A 17,625-nucleotide genomic window follows, 5' to 3' on the forward strand; every position below is an offset into this window, starting at 1 on the left:
TTGTTACTTGCTACTGCCTTTGACCAGTAGATGGTGCTTCACCTGTTGGGCTTTCTCACAGGACACATGGCTAGAACATCATCATCATCATCTACCGCTTTATCATCATCCCCATAAACCATTCACTCTCACACCTATGGTCAATTTAGAGTGTCCAATTTACCCAATCCCCATATTACATGTTTTTCCACTGTGGGAGGAAGCCGGAGAACCCGGAGAAAACCCATGCACACACGGGGAGAACATGCAAACTCCATCCAGAACGGCCCTTGTTCCAACTGGGGACCAAGACCCGGGTCTTCTTGCTGCAAAGGCAAGAGCGCTAACCACTACACCAACCGTGTGGCCCATGGCAAGAACATGTCCTGGCAAATCCCAGGCGAGAAGAGAGGAAGTAAATGGGACACACCACAGCGAGGAAGGGGATGTGGTCAAGGACAAGGCCGTGACCATGTGGAGAAAGCTGATGAAGACACTGTGAAGACACTGTGGCGGAGCCTATATCTTTTTGTTTCTTCCAGATGAGTGATTGTCCTACACAAAAGGAAATAAGAAGGGTTTAATGGTTGATTGAGGCGCCACAACACACATGATCAATGACGCCACAAAGTTCAAAACAGTTGACAGGAGCTTCGGACCTAAGGACCACGTGATTGAGCTTGCCAGCGGGACCAAGGTGAGTGGGATGGCAGGATGAGGGGAGACACAGAAGTCTACTTGCTGGGCAACTAGGTTCACCAGAACCTGCACTTCTTGTTGAGAACACTCTGTCGATCGCATTCAGTGATCAGCTTAGCAGTTCCATCTTGGATCAATTGATTCTCCGTAGTGACTCGATTCACAGGGGCAGCTAAATACTTCTCATGTGTTGACATTTGTGCTTATCAATGTCAGCTGTTGTTTGGGTACATTCGCTTCTTGTTTTTGTTTGGTTACATTTGCTTCCACTGCCGTCTCCACACAGTGTCTACAGATTTCTGTCTCTGACCTTTGTCATACTTTCCTCCTGGGTCATTCTGTATCGATTAATAGTCATCTCTACATACTTCTTTTTAAATACACTCCATTTTGCTGATTTGTTCATCTCCTCATCCAGATTGTTCCACTGTCTGACACCCGTGACCGATACGGTAAAGGATTTTAATGTAGTTCTTACCCTTCTCTGCCTGAACATCATGTTCCCTCTTAGATTGTGTCCTTCCCCTCTGGTCAGGAATAATATCTGTAGATTGTGAGGAAGGCTTTTGTTGGCAGCCCTGTACATCATCTGCACTGTGCAGTATTTTATTAAGTCATATAATTTGAGTATTTTTGATTTGATAAATAGTTCATTTGTATGTTGTCTGTAACTGGCATAATGTAGAATTCTCAAGGCTCTTTTTTGGAGTATAAACAGGGGATAAGTAGTGGTTTTGTAAGTGTGTCCCCAAACCTCTGTACAGTATTGCAGGTGTGGAGAGACTAGTGCGCAATACAACAAGTATAGTGCCTTCTGGTTTAATAGTTTTTGTGCCCTCCAAAGTATGGACAGACTCCTGGCCAGCTTACCTTTTAAATGTCTGATGTAGAATGTAGTCAACAGACTACCGGCCACTGATTGGTCAGAATCAAAGTGAACAATGCCGAACTGTAGATCAGTTAAAAAGACTTAAAAATCCAGAAAACATGCGTTAATCTCCAAAATTACCAAGGAAATGTCTAAAAACTCATAAATTAACAGAGGAGTCTGGTGTATTAGCGACAGCACTGCTGAAAGCCTGCGATTGCGACCGGCAAACTGTATCACAAACCCTGCTGCTGTATTTCATTTCAGTGACTGTGTCCGATGGAGTCAGCCTAAAGGATTCCGTGAACAAATCTTTTAAATTAAGTGATTCTAATGACTCAGTTACACCCAAAACAATTGCTTTACAAGTCACTAGTTTGTGTGTTTGTGTCGCGTAGAAAACTACGTCATGGCAATTGGAAAAACGAGTCGTTATCCATTTTTTCATTTTGATTTTTTCTAAACGAATATTGAGAAAACAAGTCGTTTTTTTATTTCAGGTTTTATTTTGAAAAACGAATGAACAAACGATACACAGATTCTGCACACAGGGGTACCGGTCTTAACCACTGAGCCACTCCACCCCCATAAAAACGAGTCACCTTATCTCTTGCTCCATCTTAATCTAATGTCACTATACCAGTGTGTAAATTATATGTTTTCATTGTGACTAAAGATGGATCACGCATTGCAGAAGAACTAAACTGTGGCTGTTACAGTGCAAATACTTGGCTGTACTTCTTAATGAAGACAAAGGCTTCTGGTCATGCCAACGCCGATCTCACTTCTGCTTTCCTAGCGGACTTTATCGCTAACATGTTAGCATTTAAGTTAGCGGACTTTATCAGTATTACGTTAGCATTTAAGATAGTGGACTTTATCAATATTGTGTTTCTTTTCTTTCTTTTTTCACTCCTGTGTGACCTAGATGTGGTTACATTGCCGTTTAAAAAATGATAATTGTGACAATGAAAATTAAATTTGAATTAAACAGTGCATTTGTCTCATACTACACTGCTCCTCCACTCCCTTCACTGGCTTCCTGTAGCTGCTCGCATCCGCTTCAAGACTCTAGTGCTTGTGTTCCATGCTACAAACGGATCCGGTCCAGCCAACATCCAGGACATAATCAAAACCTTCACCCCAGCCCGCCCACTCCACAGCCTCGCAGAGGCATTCGCCAAACTCACGACTGTTCACTGTCCTGTCTCCCAAATGGTGGAACGAACTCCCAATCGACATCCGGACAGCAGAAAGCCTCCACATCTTTTGCCACCGACTAAAAACAAAACTCTTTCGAGTCTACCTCGACTAAGACAACAACGATGACTAGCACTTTATAGATTGGCTTACTAGCTTACTAGCTCTTGTTTGTACACAAATGTTGAAATGCACTTGTTGCAATTGTAAGTCGCTTTGGATAAATGACATGTAATGTAATGTAATTTGTATGTAAAAGTTACTGTTAAAAAAAAAGGTCCCCAGACATATTCACATTATCATATCTGGCCCTCGTTAAAAAGATTTTTGGACACCCCTGCTGTATCGGAAGCATGTGAGCATCTGCTATTATTATTCATAACCAACCTGATGTGCTTGAATATTGTGTGAATGACAGCTTTGGGTATGAAGTATTGAATGTGATGCTAATGATTTAGCAACTAGCTGAGAATTAGCACATCATCATCGCTCACCTCATTCAGCAACAGGCTGATCCATCCACACTACACCACAGAGCCACTTAAATGTATTTTATTTTATTTGATATTAGAAAATGTATCTATTTTTGATCCTTCTAATTCTTAAGTATATTACCTCGTCTTGTTTTTCATTTTTATTCAAGTGCTTTTTGTAACAGAAGAATTTCCCTCTGGGGATCAATAAAGTAAATTCCGATTCTTACCAGTCCACTGAAGTGCTTAAGGCAAATAACACTACATTAACATTAACTATATTAATTCCTTTCTCTGGGAACCCACTGGCTCCCTAAGTAGGACATAATTTCTCCCTAAACCAGTTTGAGGAGTGCCTACATTCAAATGGCCATATCTTCTTCAAATATTTTCATCTTAGAAAAAAACTTTCGTAATCTGTAACTAATTTAAAATGTCTCTCTGCCTACTTTGCTGGTTGCTGGTTTTTCCATGGCTGGTCACATGTGAAGAAGAGGAGGAGGATGAATTTACTCGGTCTATTTAGACAACTGTATTTTAACAGTAAAGATGTTTTCTCAGTGCAACATTAATATTAGTTACCAATACCTGAAAGACCAGTGCTTTTCAGAACCCTGTTTTACACTGGAAACTTTTGAAAAGGTTGAAGATGACCTGCTGAATACAGATGAAGACCATAAATGAGTTCATCCATTACCACACTGCCCTACTGTAGTCCTTGCCACATGCATCTTAACAAAGAGAAAGATTGACAGAGAGGACAAAACCCTGCCAGTTAGATAAAGCAACACTGCCCAGTAGAATATACTTCTGATCACTGATCAGTTAATGACAAAAAATACATGTACATTGAGTAATTATGGAAAAGAACATACCTGTATAAAATGACTATTCTCTTACTGCCATATTGGGTTCAATGAAGTATTGATATGCAAAATAGTGATCCCCCAAAATATTTACAGTACACCAACATGGTCTATAGGTGGCACCATTGTACTGTGGGAAGTGAGCATTTAGGTAGGGACTGGAAGAACATGTATACACATCTGTGAAGCCTGTCAGGGGATTTAAGATTAAGATAAGCTGCTATGTATTGCGTCATACATTTTACTCATTTGTGCATCACTTTTACTGTGTTATGTATCACTGAATGCCTTTTTTTAGATGTGCATGTTTCAGTGTCAGTTTTTTATCAGAGGGGAAAAAACTGAACAGAATACGCTTGGTGTAGTGTATTGTTTTTTCCTTGCCCTTTAACAACCTTATTTTTTGTTTGTGTGAAATCAATAATTAAGTTGTCTAAATGATCAATTACAAAGTTAGGAGGAATGGATATTAATTGTTATTTGACAAAAATATATATATTGTATAGTATGTTTAAATATTTTATAACAAATTAAGTTACTTACGATGTAGGTCTTGAAGAAGGTAGGGGGTCATCTCCCAAGATGATCGGCAGTCCCTGGAGACAAAGGGACCTGATGACTGTTGGCTCAGTGCTCTGGAAGAACAAGACATAAAGAAACAAGTGAAAGCACCTTTGCCTGACGTAAAAGCTCAACTGCCTTTCTTCTTACTAAACAGGTCCTTAAGGCTTGGAGAGAAATGATCAGTGCATCAAACAGGTTCTCTCAGACATGTTTCTCCACTACTGTTGAGCACACACAAAACCTGAAACATAATAAGCAAATATTTTATTCACAATTATTAAAAATACCCATCGATAAAAAAATTAATTTGTGACACTGTATTTGCACAAACTACTCTACCTGCCTGCAAAGTTGCCTGCCAAACAAAACATGAAGCCCGGGCCAGGGCTGGGGGCCTAGTGAGGCTGGAGAAAATCTGAGAAGAAAAAGGGGTCCTAATGTACACCACAGTGATTACCATCAACCATCCGGATTCGGTCGAGGGACCAATGACGGACACCACCACCAGGGGACCAGCCGCTATCTGCCCCACAGATAGCAAAGAGACAGAAATGATCAGTGTAGTCAACTCGAGCAGCTCACAACTACACCCACATACCCAACTCACTATTACAATATGGAATAGAATAAATCAAAATAAACATACAAATAAACAGATTACAAAGAAACAAAACAATAACATGCACAAACACAATCTAAATCATTTGTCAAGGCAAAACAAAATAATCAAACCAAATGAATCAAAACGAGAGAACATGCATTTGTTCAAATCAAACAACTTAGTCAAAAATAAACACACAACACACAAGCAACCAAACACAAATAAAGCCACGTTTCAAACACTGCACATGTGCAATACTGAATCAAATAAAAATGCTTTGATCAAAATGAAAAAAATGAGAAAAAAACTCGAATGACAACTTTGTTTTACTTTTTTCAGTGTACAGTGCCTTGAGATAATGTATGTTATGATTGAATTTCAGCTCAATGAGGACCCAATAGTTGGGATCAGCTCATTCAACACGGAGTCGCATGCATCCAGACCAGCATCAGCTCTGTCCCAATGTCCTGTAAGCTTGGACATGTCATAATATTTTATGTTCAGCAGTGATAAACTCCCACTCTTCTTTGACTGACATGCTTTAAATTATTTTGTCATATCTTACTAAAAGTTTTTTGGAATGTACGTAGGTATCATCCCAGCACATCACCACTCCATCCCACCTCCTACCGTCTGTCAGACCTGATCATTTTTTACTTCCGTGTTAAAGTAGCGTAACTTTGTGGGTGACCAAGGTAATTTCCTGTTCATCGTTTATTCATGTTGTGAATAAAATATCCTCTATTTTAACAGAGATGTAGGTAGAGGGAGCACAATTAAGAGAATCTTATCATGTGTTTTTCATTAATTTTTTTAAGCCTGATGGGAGGGGCAAGATATTTAAAGCTAAGAGCCTCAGAAGTCAGTGTGTGTTAAGTTTATGGAATGCTTTGCTAGTATATTTTTTTGTAAATAGCATTTTGAATATTTTCCCTATTTTGTGTTCTAAATATTGTAAATATTTTTGGGAAGTCTGGACATTAAAAGGGGCCTTCACCCAAGTCAGTCGAATGTGCCATAATTTTGGTTCATCTCAAGGAGTCAGAAGAACCGTGCGACATTAGCATACTAAATACCAGTATATTGTTACTCCCTCTGTCTCGCTCCCTTTCTCTCTCAGACAGACACACACACACACACACACACACACACACACCAGTTAATGCCTTACTCTAACCTTAATCACAATTCAATATTAGCCCTTACCTTATCCACTTCCTTAGTAATGAGGTTCTGTTTCATTAGGACCTGGTTTGGTTTCCATCATGGTTTGGTTTGGAAAGTCCTGGGACAGACTTGCATTTTGACTGAGAACAATACCTTTACTTGGTAGGTAGGGTGAGCTTTTCCTGATGGCAGCATCAGCGTGATAGGTAGCGTGACATCTTAGCGGTGGTGGACAACATGGAACATAATACAACAGACAACAATGAAGAACATCCAGCAGCTCTTTTCTTCCTGCTTAGTCTGTGACTGTTTGTCTTAACAAGACGTCAAGCTTTGTATCAGTACAGAATAGGCATTGAAGAGAAAGACAGTCCAAAAAAAGGAGTGGTGTTTTTCTGTTGTCCAATCAGCTGACTGTTGAGGGTGGAGCCGGTCTATCTTCATCCTGACCTTGGGTGCCAAAAAATGGAACAGACATATGGAAATCAGATTGTCTCTCTGACATATCTGCATGGATGAAAACCCATCACCTCCAGCTAAACCTCTCCAAAACTGAACTGCTGGTCTTCCCAGCCAAGCCAATGATACATCATAACATCTGCATTAATATTGACTCCCTATCTCTGGCTCCTTCCAAGATAGCAAGAAACTTGGGTGTCAGGATTGGTGACCAGTTGACCTTTACAGATCATTTTGCCTCTGTCGCCCGGTCATGTCGCTTTGCATCAGCCCGTACCTAACTCAACAGACTACCCAGCTCCTAGTACAGGCTTTGGTCATCTCCTGCCTTGACTATTGCAACGCCCTGCTAACAGGCCTACCGACCTGTGCTGTGAAATTACTACAGATTGTCCAGAACGCGGCAGCACCCACATCAAATTCAAATCACTGATGCTAGCCTACAAAGTGCTCTATGGGTCTGCTCCCACCTACTTAAATGCTCTCCTAAATGACCTACTATTCGCTACTAGAACAGGGGCGTCACTGTCTATCTTCAAGAAGTTCTTGAAATCCCAGCTCTTCCAAAAGCATCTTCTGTCCTCTCCACTTGAAGAAAATGCCTGGCATATGGTATGTTGCATTGAATTGAATTCGTAGGAATGGGAAGTTGAAATGATGAATTTAAGTTTGTTATTTATTGTCTGCATTTTAAGAAGGAATTAAAAAATGAGTGCACAATGAAGAAAAGTAGAAAATACATTTAAAATCTGAATACCTCCATTAGGGCTGTTGCATTAATTGCAAAATGAAATTCCACCGTGTTAACCCACTATGGCAGAGGAAGACAAAATACAGCAAAACATGACGTCACCTTGTAAAGACTGGTTTTGGCAGTGGCTGAACAGGTGATGTTGGGAACAAATCATCTTCAGTGTTGTGAAACCAAACAAGGTTCAACTCTAATATTCATTGTTGAGAGCTCAGTAAAAAATCAAACCCATTCTGACCCGACATCTGACATTCTCTTGTAGAGGTTTGTGTTTTCAGGATGAGAAATTGTCTGGGTCAGATGGTGTGTCACAATTGCAGATGCCCCTCCTCAGGTTGGCTCTGGGAGTGCTGTAGAGTGCGCTGTCCCACACCCTGAAGGCCGAGTGGTGAGCTCTGATCAGGCCTGGACTTCGTTTGTCATCCAGGGCTTCCTGTTTTGAAAAACCCAGATGTGTTTTTCCTCTGCAACGTTTTCTACTTGATGTAGAGGAGGACAGACTCTGTGTGTGTGTCCAGGTCCTGATGTTTGAAAATGCTCCACTCGCCTTGAAGCTCTGTTGCAGTCCATAGTTCTAGATAATGCTCTCTTGCTATAATCGTAAGCCATAATTATATAAAAAATATATACTAATTATATGTCTTTTATATATAAATTAATTATTTAATGTTTCCATTTCAGGAAATGGAAACATTACTCACTAAAGGTAAAAATGATCTGAATCTGAAATCAAAGGGGGCCAATAATGAATCTAAAATTATAATATGAGTATAGAAGAGGAGGCACACTGAAGAGTCTGCTTAATGACTAAACTAATGGAAGAGCCTGCAGAGCACAGACATGAAGAATGGAAAATGTTGTTTGTCATAATGATAGAGAGAAACAGAATATGACCAGCTTAACACACACTGCACAAACACAGACACACACACCAGCAACAACCCCCATGTTTAGGCTATTGTCAAGAAGGCAAAGGATGCTATTGAGACATGGCTCCCAGCATCATTTTCACAGTGAAAGAGGCTCTATTTCGCGCTCTCTCTCTCTCTCTCTCTCTCTCTCTCTCTCTCTCTCACAGTGTTGATTCTTTTAAAGACCCCTGAGGTTTTATGTTGCTTGTGACATTTGGTTGAGGCAGTGACTCTGCTGAGGCGGCACACTGCACTGCTCAGATCCAGTAAGTTCAGACATTTCCTTCCACTGAGCCTTTGCTCTTACATCTCAGGTCTCCATGCTGCGTTGTTGCACCATAGTGATGTCATGACAGTCTAATCATATGACATGGAAGCAGTGGAGCTGGGAATGTTTCAGTCAGCTTTTTTGGCCCCTGATCTGAACATTACATTAGTTAAACAGTACTGTCAGTTAAATAAAAAAATAATCCTGACTGAAGTTTTGAGACACAGAAAGAACTGTTTATCATCTGTCTATATGGTGTGCTGTTAGCTTCAGAGATGTGATTGTGTACACACATTAAACTGCAACCAAAATGATGAAAATGAAGTTTGTCTTTATGTTTGTTGAACAGGTTGTTAGAAACTGGAGCATTGACTTTTATATTCGTACAAACACTAATGAGGGTCGCTGTAAGATTCAACTGTGCAATGAGTTAGCATGTCCATGGCCAACACCTCTCTCCAAACCTGACACCCGAACTCCAGAGACCCAGAGGATCAAAAGCTGTCCACTGTGATCCAAACAACGCCGCGTCTACGCTCCGCAGCTCCAACGCACTGGACCGGAGCCAAGTACGACCCGCACACCTTCTTATGAGCTTACAGTAAAAGGCAAAAGTGTTCTGGGCAGAGTTAGTTTAAGGATCTGTGTTTTCTAAACTTTTCTTTGTGTTGAACGTGTTGGATTGCACACCCACATGTTCGTATTTGTTTTATCCAATTCACTTCACTTCACTTCAATTCAATTTTATTTGCCTTGAGCCAAATCATAACATACATTATCTCAAGGCACTGTACATAGACTACTGATCAGCTGTCTCCAGTGTTCACAGACATTTTCAACACCTCATTGGAGACATGTCACGTGCCAGCCTGCTTCAAGACCTCGACAATAATCCCTGTTCCCAAAAAGCCAAGGACCACAGGACTTAATGACTACAGACCCGTCGCCCTGACCTCTGTGGTTATGAAGTCCTTTGAGCGTCTTGTGCTTTCACACCTGAAAGCCATCACCAACCCCCTCCTGGACCCACTGCAGTTTGCCTACAGAGCCAACAGGTCTGTAGACGATGCAATTAATCTGGCCCTCCACCAAATCCTCCAGCACCTGGACTCTGCAGGAACCTACGCCAGGATCCTGTTTGTGGATTTCAGCTCTGCCTTCAACACCATCATCCCGGCTCTGCTTCAGGAGAAGCTCTCCCAGCTGAGCGTGCCTGACTCCATCTGCAGGTGGATCACTGACTTCCTGTCTGACAGGAAGCAGCATGTGAAGCTGGGAAAACATGTCTCCGACTCACAGGTCATCAGCACCGGATCCCCCCAGGGCTGCGTTCTTTCTCCTCTGCTCTTCTCCCTGTACACAAACAGCTGCACCTCCAGTCACCAGTCCGTCAAGCTCCTGAAGTTCGCGGACGACACCACTCTCATCGGACTCATCTCTGATGGTGACGAGTCCGCCTACAGGTGGGAGGTTGAACAGCTGGTCACTTGGTGCAACCGTAACAACCTAGAGCTCAAGGCTCTAAAGACAGTGGAGATGGTTGTGGACTTCAGGAAGAACTCAGCCTCACCTGCACCCATCAACCTCTGTGACTCCACAATTGACACTGTGGATTCCTTTCGCTTCCTGGGAACTATCATCTCCCAGGACCTCAAGTGGGAGCTGAACATCAGCTCTCTCATCAAAAAAGCCCAGCAGAGGATGTACTTCCTGCGGCAGCTGAAGAAATTCAACCTGCCAAAGACAATGATGGTGCACTTCTACTCCTCCATCATTGAGTCCATCCTCACCTCCTCCATCACCATCTGGTACGCTGCTGCCACGGCCAAGGACAAGGGCAGACTGCAGCGTGTCATTCGGTCTGCAGAGAAGGTGATTGGCTGCAATCTTCCATCTCTCCAGGACCTGTTCGCCTCCAGAACTCTGAGGCGTGCAGGAAAGATTATGACTGATCCCTCCCACCCCGGTCAGAAACTTTTTGAGTCACTCCCCTCTGGCAGGAGGCTGCGGTCCATCAGGACCAGAACCTCACGCCACAAGAACAGTTTTTTCCCGTCTGCTACTAGCCTTATCAACAAGGCCCGCAGCCCCCCCCTGACACTCTGACTCCTCACACTCCTCCTCTGCCTCTACATGTCACTTTATCATTACATCTTTTTTATGCGTTACATTAACGTCATTACTGTGAACTTTTGCACCTGGTGAATATTTCACTGTTACTCACTTCTGCCCAGCTGTACTGCTCTTTCTGTAGTGCTCTTTTCATCTTTAAAAAAAAAAAAAAAACATTTATATACTGTGTATATTAAAATTGTGTATGCTTGTTATGCACCAATGACAACAGAACAATTTCCTTGTATGTGCAAATCGTACTTGGCAATAAAGCTCTTCTGATTCTGATTCTGATTCTGAACATCAAGGAGAGCAGAGAAACCCAACAATTCGCACAATGAGCAAACACTAGGCATCAGTGGAGAGAAAATACTCTTTAACAGGAAGAAATCTCTGACAGAACCAGACTCAAAGATATGCAGCCATCTGCCTCTACTGGTTGGGGTGAAAGGAAAAATGGGGGACAGAGGAGAGGTGGGGGAGAGAAAGGACAAGAGGGAGATGAGGTAGAGACAGAAGAAGGAGACCAGGAGCAGATATAAAACAATTGTATCAAGTTATAAGATTATACAGGACAGTTAGAGTCAATGATGACATGTTTATAGAACTATGATTTATTTAAGCAGCAGCAGAGATTGTTTGTTAAAATTATACTGATATTGACTTTTAATTAGAGATAATAATAATGGTGATGATATGTCTGTGGGGTACCCTGTGCCCAAGTGGAAAGGGAACTTGACTTGTAACCGGAGGGTCACCGGTTCAAATCCCCACCTGGCCAAAAAGGGCTGGGGTACCCCTGAGCAAAGTACCCAAACTCAGTGTGGCAGCCCACTGCTCCTAATTCTAGGATGGGTCAAATGCAGAGGAATACTTTCCCTAAGGGGATTAATAAAATTAAACTTTTATGTCTGATAATAATAGCCTCTAAAGTGGATCTGGATCCTGCAACCTGCAAGATGAGGACACAGAGAGAGAGGGAGGAAAGAACAAGGTTAATGACATATAAAAAGTCATATTCATAAATGTCATATTCATTTTTATAAACTCACTATTCAAGTTTATACTCAATAGTTATTCTTTGAATAAACCTAAATAATGGAAAGTATTTCCATGTGATTAAATGGGTTTCTGTCAGCATTAAGTCATTATGTTGGGCCTACATGATCTACTTGCGTTTGATCAACTTTATTTACTAGTGTAAACTTGGTTTAGGACTCAAGGCAGGACTCAGACGCAGAGGAAGTAATTTGTAATCAAACTTATTGATTCTGATCTTGGTGAACCTCTTCTCAAGTACAAAAATAATCAGGCTCTGAAAATGCTACGATAAACAAAAAATCACTCTCGAGGAGGCTAAAGGCTATGAAAACTCTAAGAACAAAAGAATTGTTGGCGTATTCGACCCAGACCAGGTGTTTACTCCATGAGCAGGAGTTTTGGGACACCAGGCACCGGAGACTGGTTTCCAGTTGTTGATTCAGGCGTTCGGTCTGGCCGTTGGAATCTGGATGGTATCCCGAGGTTAGACTTGCTTTGGCCCCCGATTAGCCGACTGAATTCCCTCCAGAACTGGGACACAAACTTGGACTTTAAAAACATTGTTTATCATGATTTCAGCGGTTTCTTTGGCAGAAGGTAATTTGGGTAGAGCAATACACCTGGCCATTTTGGAAAATCTGTCCACTACCGTAAGTATCATAGTGTGTCCTTGGGACGTCGGGAGTCCTGTAACAAAGTCCTTGGATATCTCTGCCCACGGTCTGGAGGATATGGGGAGTGGCTGTAACCCCATGCGTGACTTCAAGGACGATTTGTTCCTGGCACAGACCGAACATGCTCTCACATACTCCCGAACCTCCGGCTCCACATTCCGGGACCCCGGCCTGTAAGAAAGGGAGACGGAGAACCGGTTAGAGCACCTCAGTGCTGCAAGAGGAGGTCCAGGTGTGATGGGGGAACCGCTGTGGTAATTAGGTGATCCATCAGCTCCTGGACCTGGGAGGTGAGATGACCCTCTTTAATTAGCCATGGTGGCTTGGGCCGGCTTGGGCTGGAGGCGGGTTTCTTGGTTGCGTAGAACCTCTGACAATGGCTTTGCCTCTGCTGAGTCCATACTGGCCAGAGTGACTCAGACACAAAGGAAGTACTTCGTAATCAAACTTTATTGATTCTGATCTTAGTGAACCTCTTCTCAAGTACAGAAATAATCAGGCTATGAAAATGCTGTGATAAACAAAAAATCACTCTTGAGGAGGCTAAACTACAGATGATGTAGCAGGTTCGAAGGAACAAAACTTATCAGACAAATGTTGAATTTGTGCGTAACTTATCTACTCACTTTCACCGCTGGTGTGCCGCGGAGAAAGTTACCACATTTGAGCATCTGTCAGAACTGATTATAATGGAACGGTTTAAAAATGTTGCTCCTATTTAAATGAGAGAGATCCAGCTACAGCGCTAACGGCCGAGTTAGCAGATGATTTTGTTTTGACACACAGGAGTAGTTTCACTGAGATGCGTGCAGGAGCGGGGTTTCAAGGTAGTGATGGTGGCATTACGCCATCACTGCGTAATCTGAGCCAGGCTTGACAAGTGCTACAGGGTTTAATCATAATGTCCCTCTTGTACTCACATTGTATCTGCTTCACTTGGGCTCTATCTTTCAGAAACATTTATAACTCAACTGGATGACTGCAATGCTCTTCTTGTTGGGGTAAACCAAGTTTCCATCGTTCACCTTCAGGTTGTTCAAATGCTGCAAAAACAAAACACAGGCATGAACATATTTCTGGCTTCCAGTACAACACAGGATCCATCGGCGCATCAAGTCATGATGTATAAATTCTCATAAAAGAGGCCTCATCACTTCCTGTTTTTTGGTGTGTGTCTCTGTTTGGGTTATACGTTGATTGATTGATGATTATTGTACAACACTTAAAAACAATATTGTTTTTAAATGTGCTTTATAAATCTAGTTCGCTGGATGCTGACCTTATGAACAAATAAAAAAATGTTCCTACTCTATACCCAAAACATTTTTTACACACACAGAACAACTGGCAGTATTCAAAGAACGGATGTACACAACTTTCCCCTTGTTTGTTTTTGATGCTAGCACCCATAGATACACAAATATAAAAATATACAGGCATGTATAAAAATAAAAACAAAAAAACAAAACAGAAACAAGAAATTTTTCTCTTCCGATGAAAGACACAGTGATGGCGGAATAACTTTTTAGCAGTTATTTTGTTATCGTATGGATTAAAATGGGATAAAAAAAATGTTCAACTCAACATTCACGTCCCATTTTCTTACAACAAATTAGTCTGTAACTTTATTTTGGAGTGTTTAAAACATTATAGACTGACGTGTGTTCATGTGTTCACGCCAGCAGCTGTGTGTCTATTTACATCACTGTGCTACATAAAGAAAATTTTAATCTGTGATCTGTAATCTGTAATTCATGTAAAACATGTAATGTAATCCACCTAGTATCTATCTGCTGGGTCTGAAATTATATTATAAACCTGGAATGGTACAGATTTGTGAATCAACACCACAACTCCCTGTGAACGAGACGTAAGACTGGAATAAACCTGGCCCAACCATCTACTTCTTATCTTCACTAGATCATCCTTAATTAAATGCGTTTCCTGAAGAAATATTATGGTGTAACCAAGCTCTTTCAGTCTTGTCATAACTTTTTTCAGCTTCACTAGTTTACACATTCCCCTTACATTCCAAGATGTAAGTGTTGACACCTTATTTTCTTATTCTTTTGCATTTTTTTGACAATATTCCAGAAACATGATGTGCATTGTACATATATTGCAATATACACTTTGTGAGGAATATTTAAGTTTACTTGAAGAATAAATGGTGTCCACAATGTTTTTCAAATACTGCCAAAAAAAAAAAAAAAAGGTCCAACAAGACTATCAAACTGAACAAGACAGTCTTAACTACCCCCCACACACCCAATCACTCGGAAAACTGGTCATGTGCAGGAGCCGGTCCAATGCCAGGGAACAGCCATGATGATTTAGACTACAGTGAGATTCTCCTCACTCTACTTTAGCATAACCATCCAAATAAATCTGTGCCTCTCGGCAGCAGGTCTGGATCTCACAAACTTAATTGGGCAATAAATGAGAAATGCATCAACCACACAAAGCTGTTTAATCTAAAGACGACTAATAAGAACATCGACAACGTAATATATACTCAAAGATAATTAATAAACTTTACACTCAGTGAAACGTGAACCAAATATTATTTATAGAATATTAAAATAGTGTTTAAACCGTTACCCTTATTATAGGAGGCAATATCCTTCATCTTGACGTGACGTCAGAATATTTGTCCTGAGTGTTTTAACTTTTAAGGTTTTGAACTAACTTTTCCACTTCTGTTGAAGAGTGAAACTCATGAGTTTGACCATCGATTGTGATCCGAGCTTTGCAGGTAGACAATTCCGCAGCGAATGTTCAGAGCTCTCAGTTCTCTTTTCACGGCATCAAAACACCCTCGCTGCACTCATCACCCAGACCTTGTCTTGAAAATTCAGATTAAGACCCTCAGTGCTGGGGTCTGACCTGTGGAGGCTCGGCTGACGTGGAGCCAGTGCGGTCGCTTAATGAAGAGTCTGGAACGTCACTGAGGTGTCAAGCAGCCATTTAACTGCCTGAGAAAGCCCACCGTGTCTTTCTTTTCAACGTTTTCGGGTAGATTAACCAGCCAGATCTTCTTGAGCGATTTTCCAGGTCGTCTAGCTTGTTGGTTAGCATAGCCACTTGTTGAACTTCTCTGTCTTAATTTTTTCTGCATCTCCATCAATGCTGCTGATGTGTGCTTTGGCTTTGTCCATGCGCCCAGAAAAGTTGCGTATCTCTCTCTTAACATCCTGAATAGCCATCATTACATGACAGGAAGCCCCTGACCAAACACATTTTTACCACCACACCCTTTTCCTCATTTATGCTACAAAAAACACCACCAAAAGTTAAACACATGGGTATAGAACATTCATTAGAAATGTAAAAAATAAAGGAATAACTGCATACATGTTTAGCTGTATGGGATTCATATTTCTAAGAGACAGTGTTGGGCCTATTTTAGCACTGAAACATCCTAATTTTTGCAACACACATTTTGTTTTACATAATTATGCAAATACTTTGACACCAAATATGTGCATTCTCTCATGAATTAGCTGCATCAAGCTCTTTGTACAGTTAAATCAGAGAATGGCTTCTGCCAGATTTCTCCTCAGTCTTGCTCTGATGCACAATAGTTTACTGTGGAGGCAAAAAGATAAAGTAGTCTGGAACTTGGCTGTTTCAATATGATTTTCTATGGAATTAAGCTCCAGCACTTAGTCTCTTTCTCTCGCTCTCCCTGTGTGTGTGTGTGTGTGTGTGTGTGTGTATCTGCACAAGCAAGCCCAGAGTGGTGATGGAAACACATTAATACACAAGTGAAGAGCAAGGAGAGAAATATTTCCACAGTCTGGAAATTGGAAACAGATGAGGTCTTGTCAAAAGTGAATACTTTTTTGCAGACATAAGTCCATTGGCAGCCAAACGCAGGGCACACATGATTTAATTTTCCTCTCTCACAACAACATGGTGAATGAGAGGGAGGGCTGTGTTTATGAGTGTGTGTGTGCGTGTGCGTGTGTGTGTGTGTGTGTGTGAGTTTTCCTATTTTGTTAACTCTTTAGGACCTTCTGGCATAAACACTGACGTTGTCAGGACAAGTAGTCCTCATGGAGACAAAAAACTGGTTCTTATGAGGTAGCCTTATTTCTGGGGAACTGGATAAGTCTAAGACCTATAGGACCTAAGAGGTCTAAGATTTGAATGGTGGTTCAGGTAAGGTTAGGGTTAGTCACTAACTGGTTATGGTTAAGATTAGGGAGAATGCTTTGTTTATGGTATCCAAATGAATGGAAGTCAATGCTCTGTCGCAAAAAGAGTAGTCATGCAAATGGTTATAAGCCAAAGTGACATCATAAAAACCAACCAACCAAATAAACAAACAAAAACAGTTATTCTGAATCATGGCATTGAGAAGATTATTTCTGGTAATAGTTTGAACATTAAACTGTCAGAGAAAAGATCAGACATTTAGAAAGGATGCTATTGAGACTGAGTCATGACTTTGTTTTTTAACAAAACAATTTACTGCTTCTGCACCTGCCCTGTGCTTTCCTACACACTCACAACATAGTTTACATACCGTGGTTTTTGTGTTGACAATGTGGACGTTTTTTAACAAAACCCATGGGAATGCAAAATAGTTCAAAGCAGGAGGGGGTTCGAGTTTGGTCGTTGTGTCGCCCAAATCAGCATTTGCAATTGTTACTATAAGCTGGCAGCAGCTTCAGTTTAGCGGGAGGAGATGATGTGTAGTCCTGCAATGGATGTATTATAAGTACTGGATAGAGCTCCACCACCAGTGTTTTGCAGCTAATTTTTTCCAGTGGCCACTTGTGGTATTGCAACAAATATAGACCACAATAGTAAAAGAGACGCCTGTAAAACTGTCCACAGGACACCTCGAGACATGGACATAGGCATTTATAGATCTTTATATTCAACATTTTTAATTCCTTCCTAAAGGCTTCCTTCCTAAAAGCCCAGAAAAATCTTATTTCCCTGAGTGACGTCACAGGTGTGTACCAGCACAGCAAAGCCCGG

General features: G+C 41.3%; 1 long non-coding RNA gene across 1 annotated transcript; it reads right to left on the minus strand.

Moving 5' to 3' along the window:
- Positions 1-446: 446 nt before the first annotated feature.
- On the minus strand, positions 447-6,731 carry LOC131472732 (uncharacterized). Its single transcript, XR_009242121.1, has 3 exons — positions 6,457-6,731; positions 4,629-5,172; positions 447-534 (listed from the first exon to the last, which is right to left on the minus strand). It is a non-coding gene; the product is annotated as an uncharacterized LOC131472732 (long non-coding RNA).
- Positions 6,732-17,625: the final 10,894 nt, after the last annotated feature.

This window comes from Solea solea, chromosome 14 (genome assembly GCF_958295425.1).
Source record: "Solea solea chromosome 14, fSolSol10.1, whole genome shotgun sequence".
NCBI lineage: Eukaryota > Metazoa > Chordata > Actinopteri > Pleuronectiformes > Soleidae > Solea > Solea solea.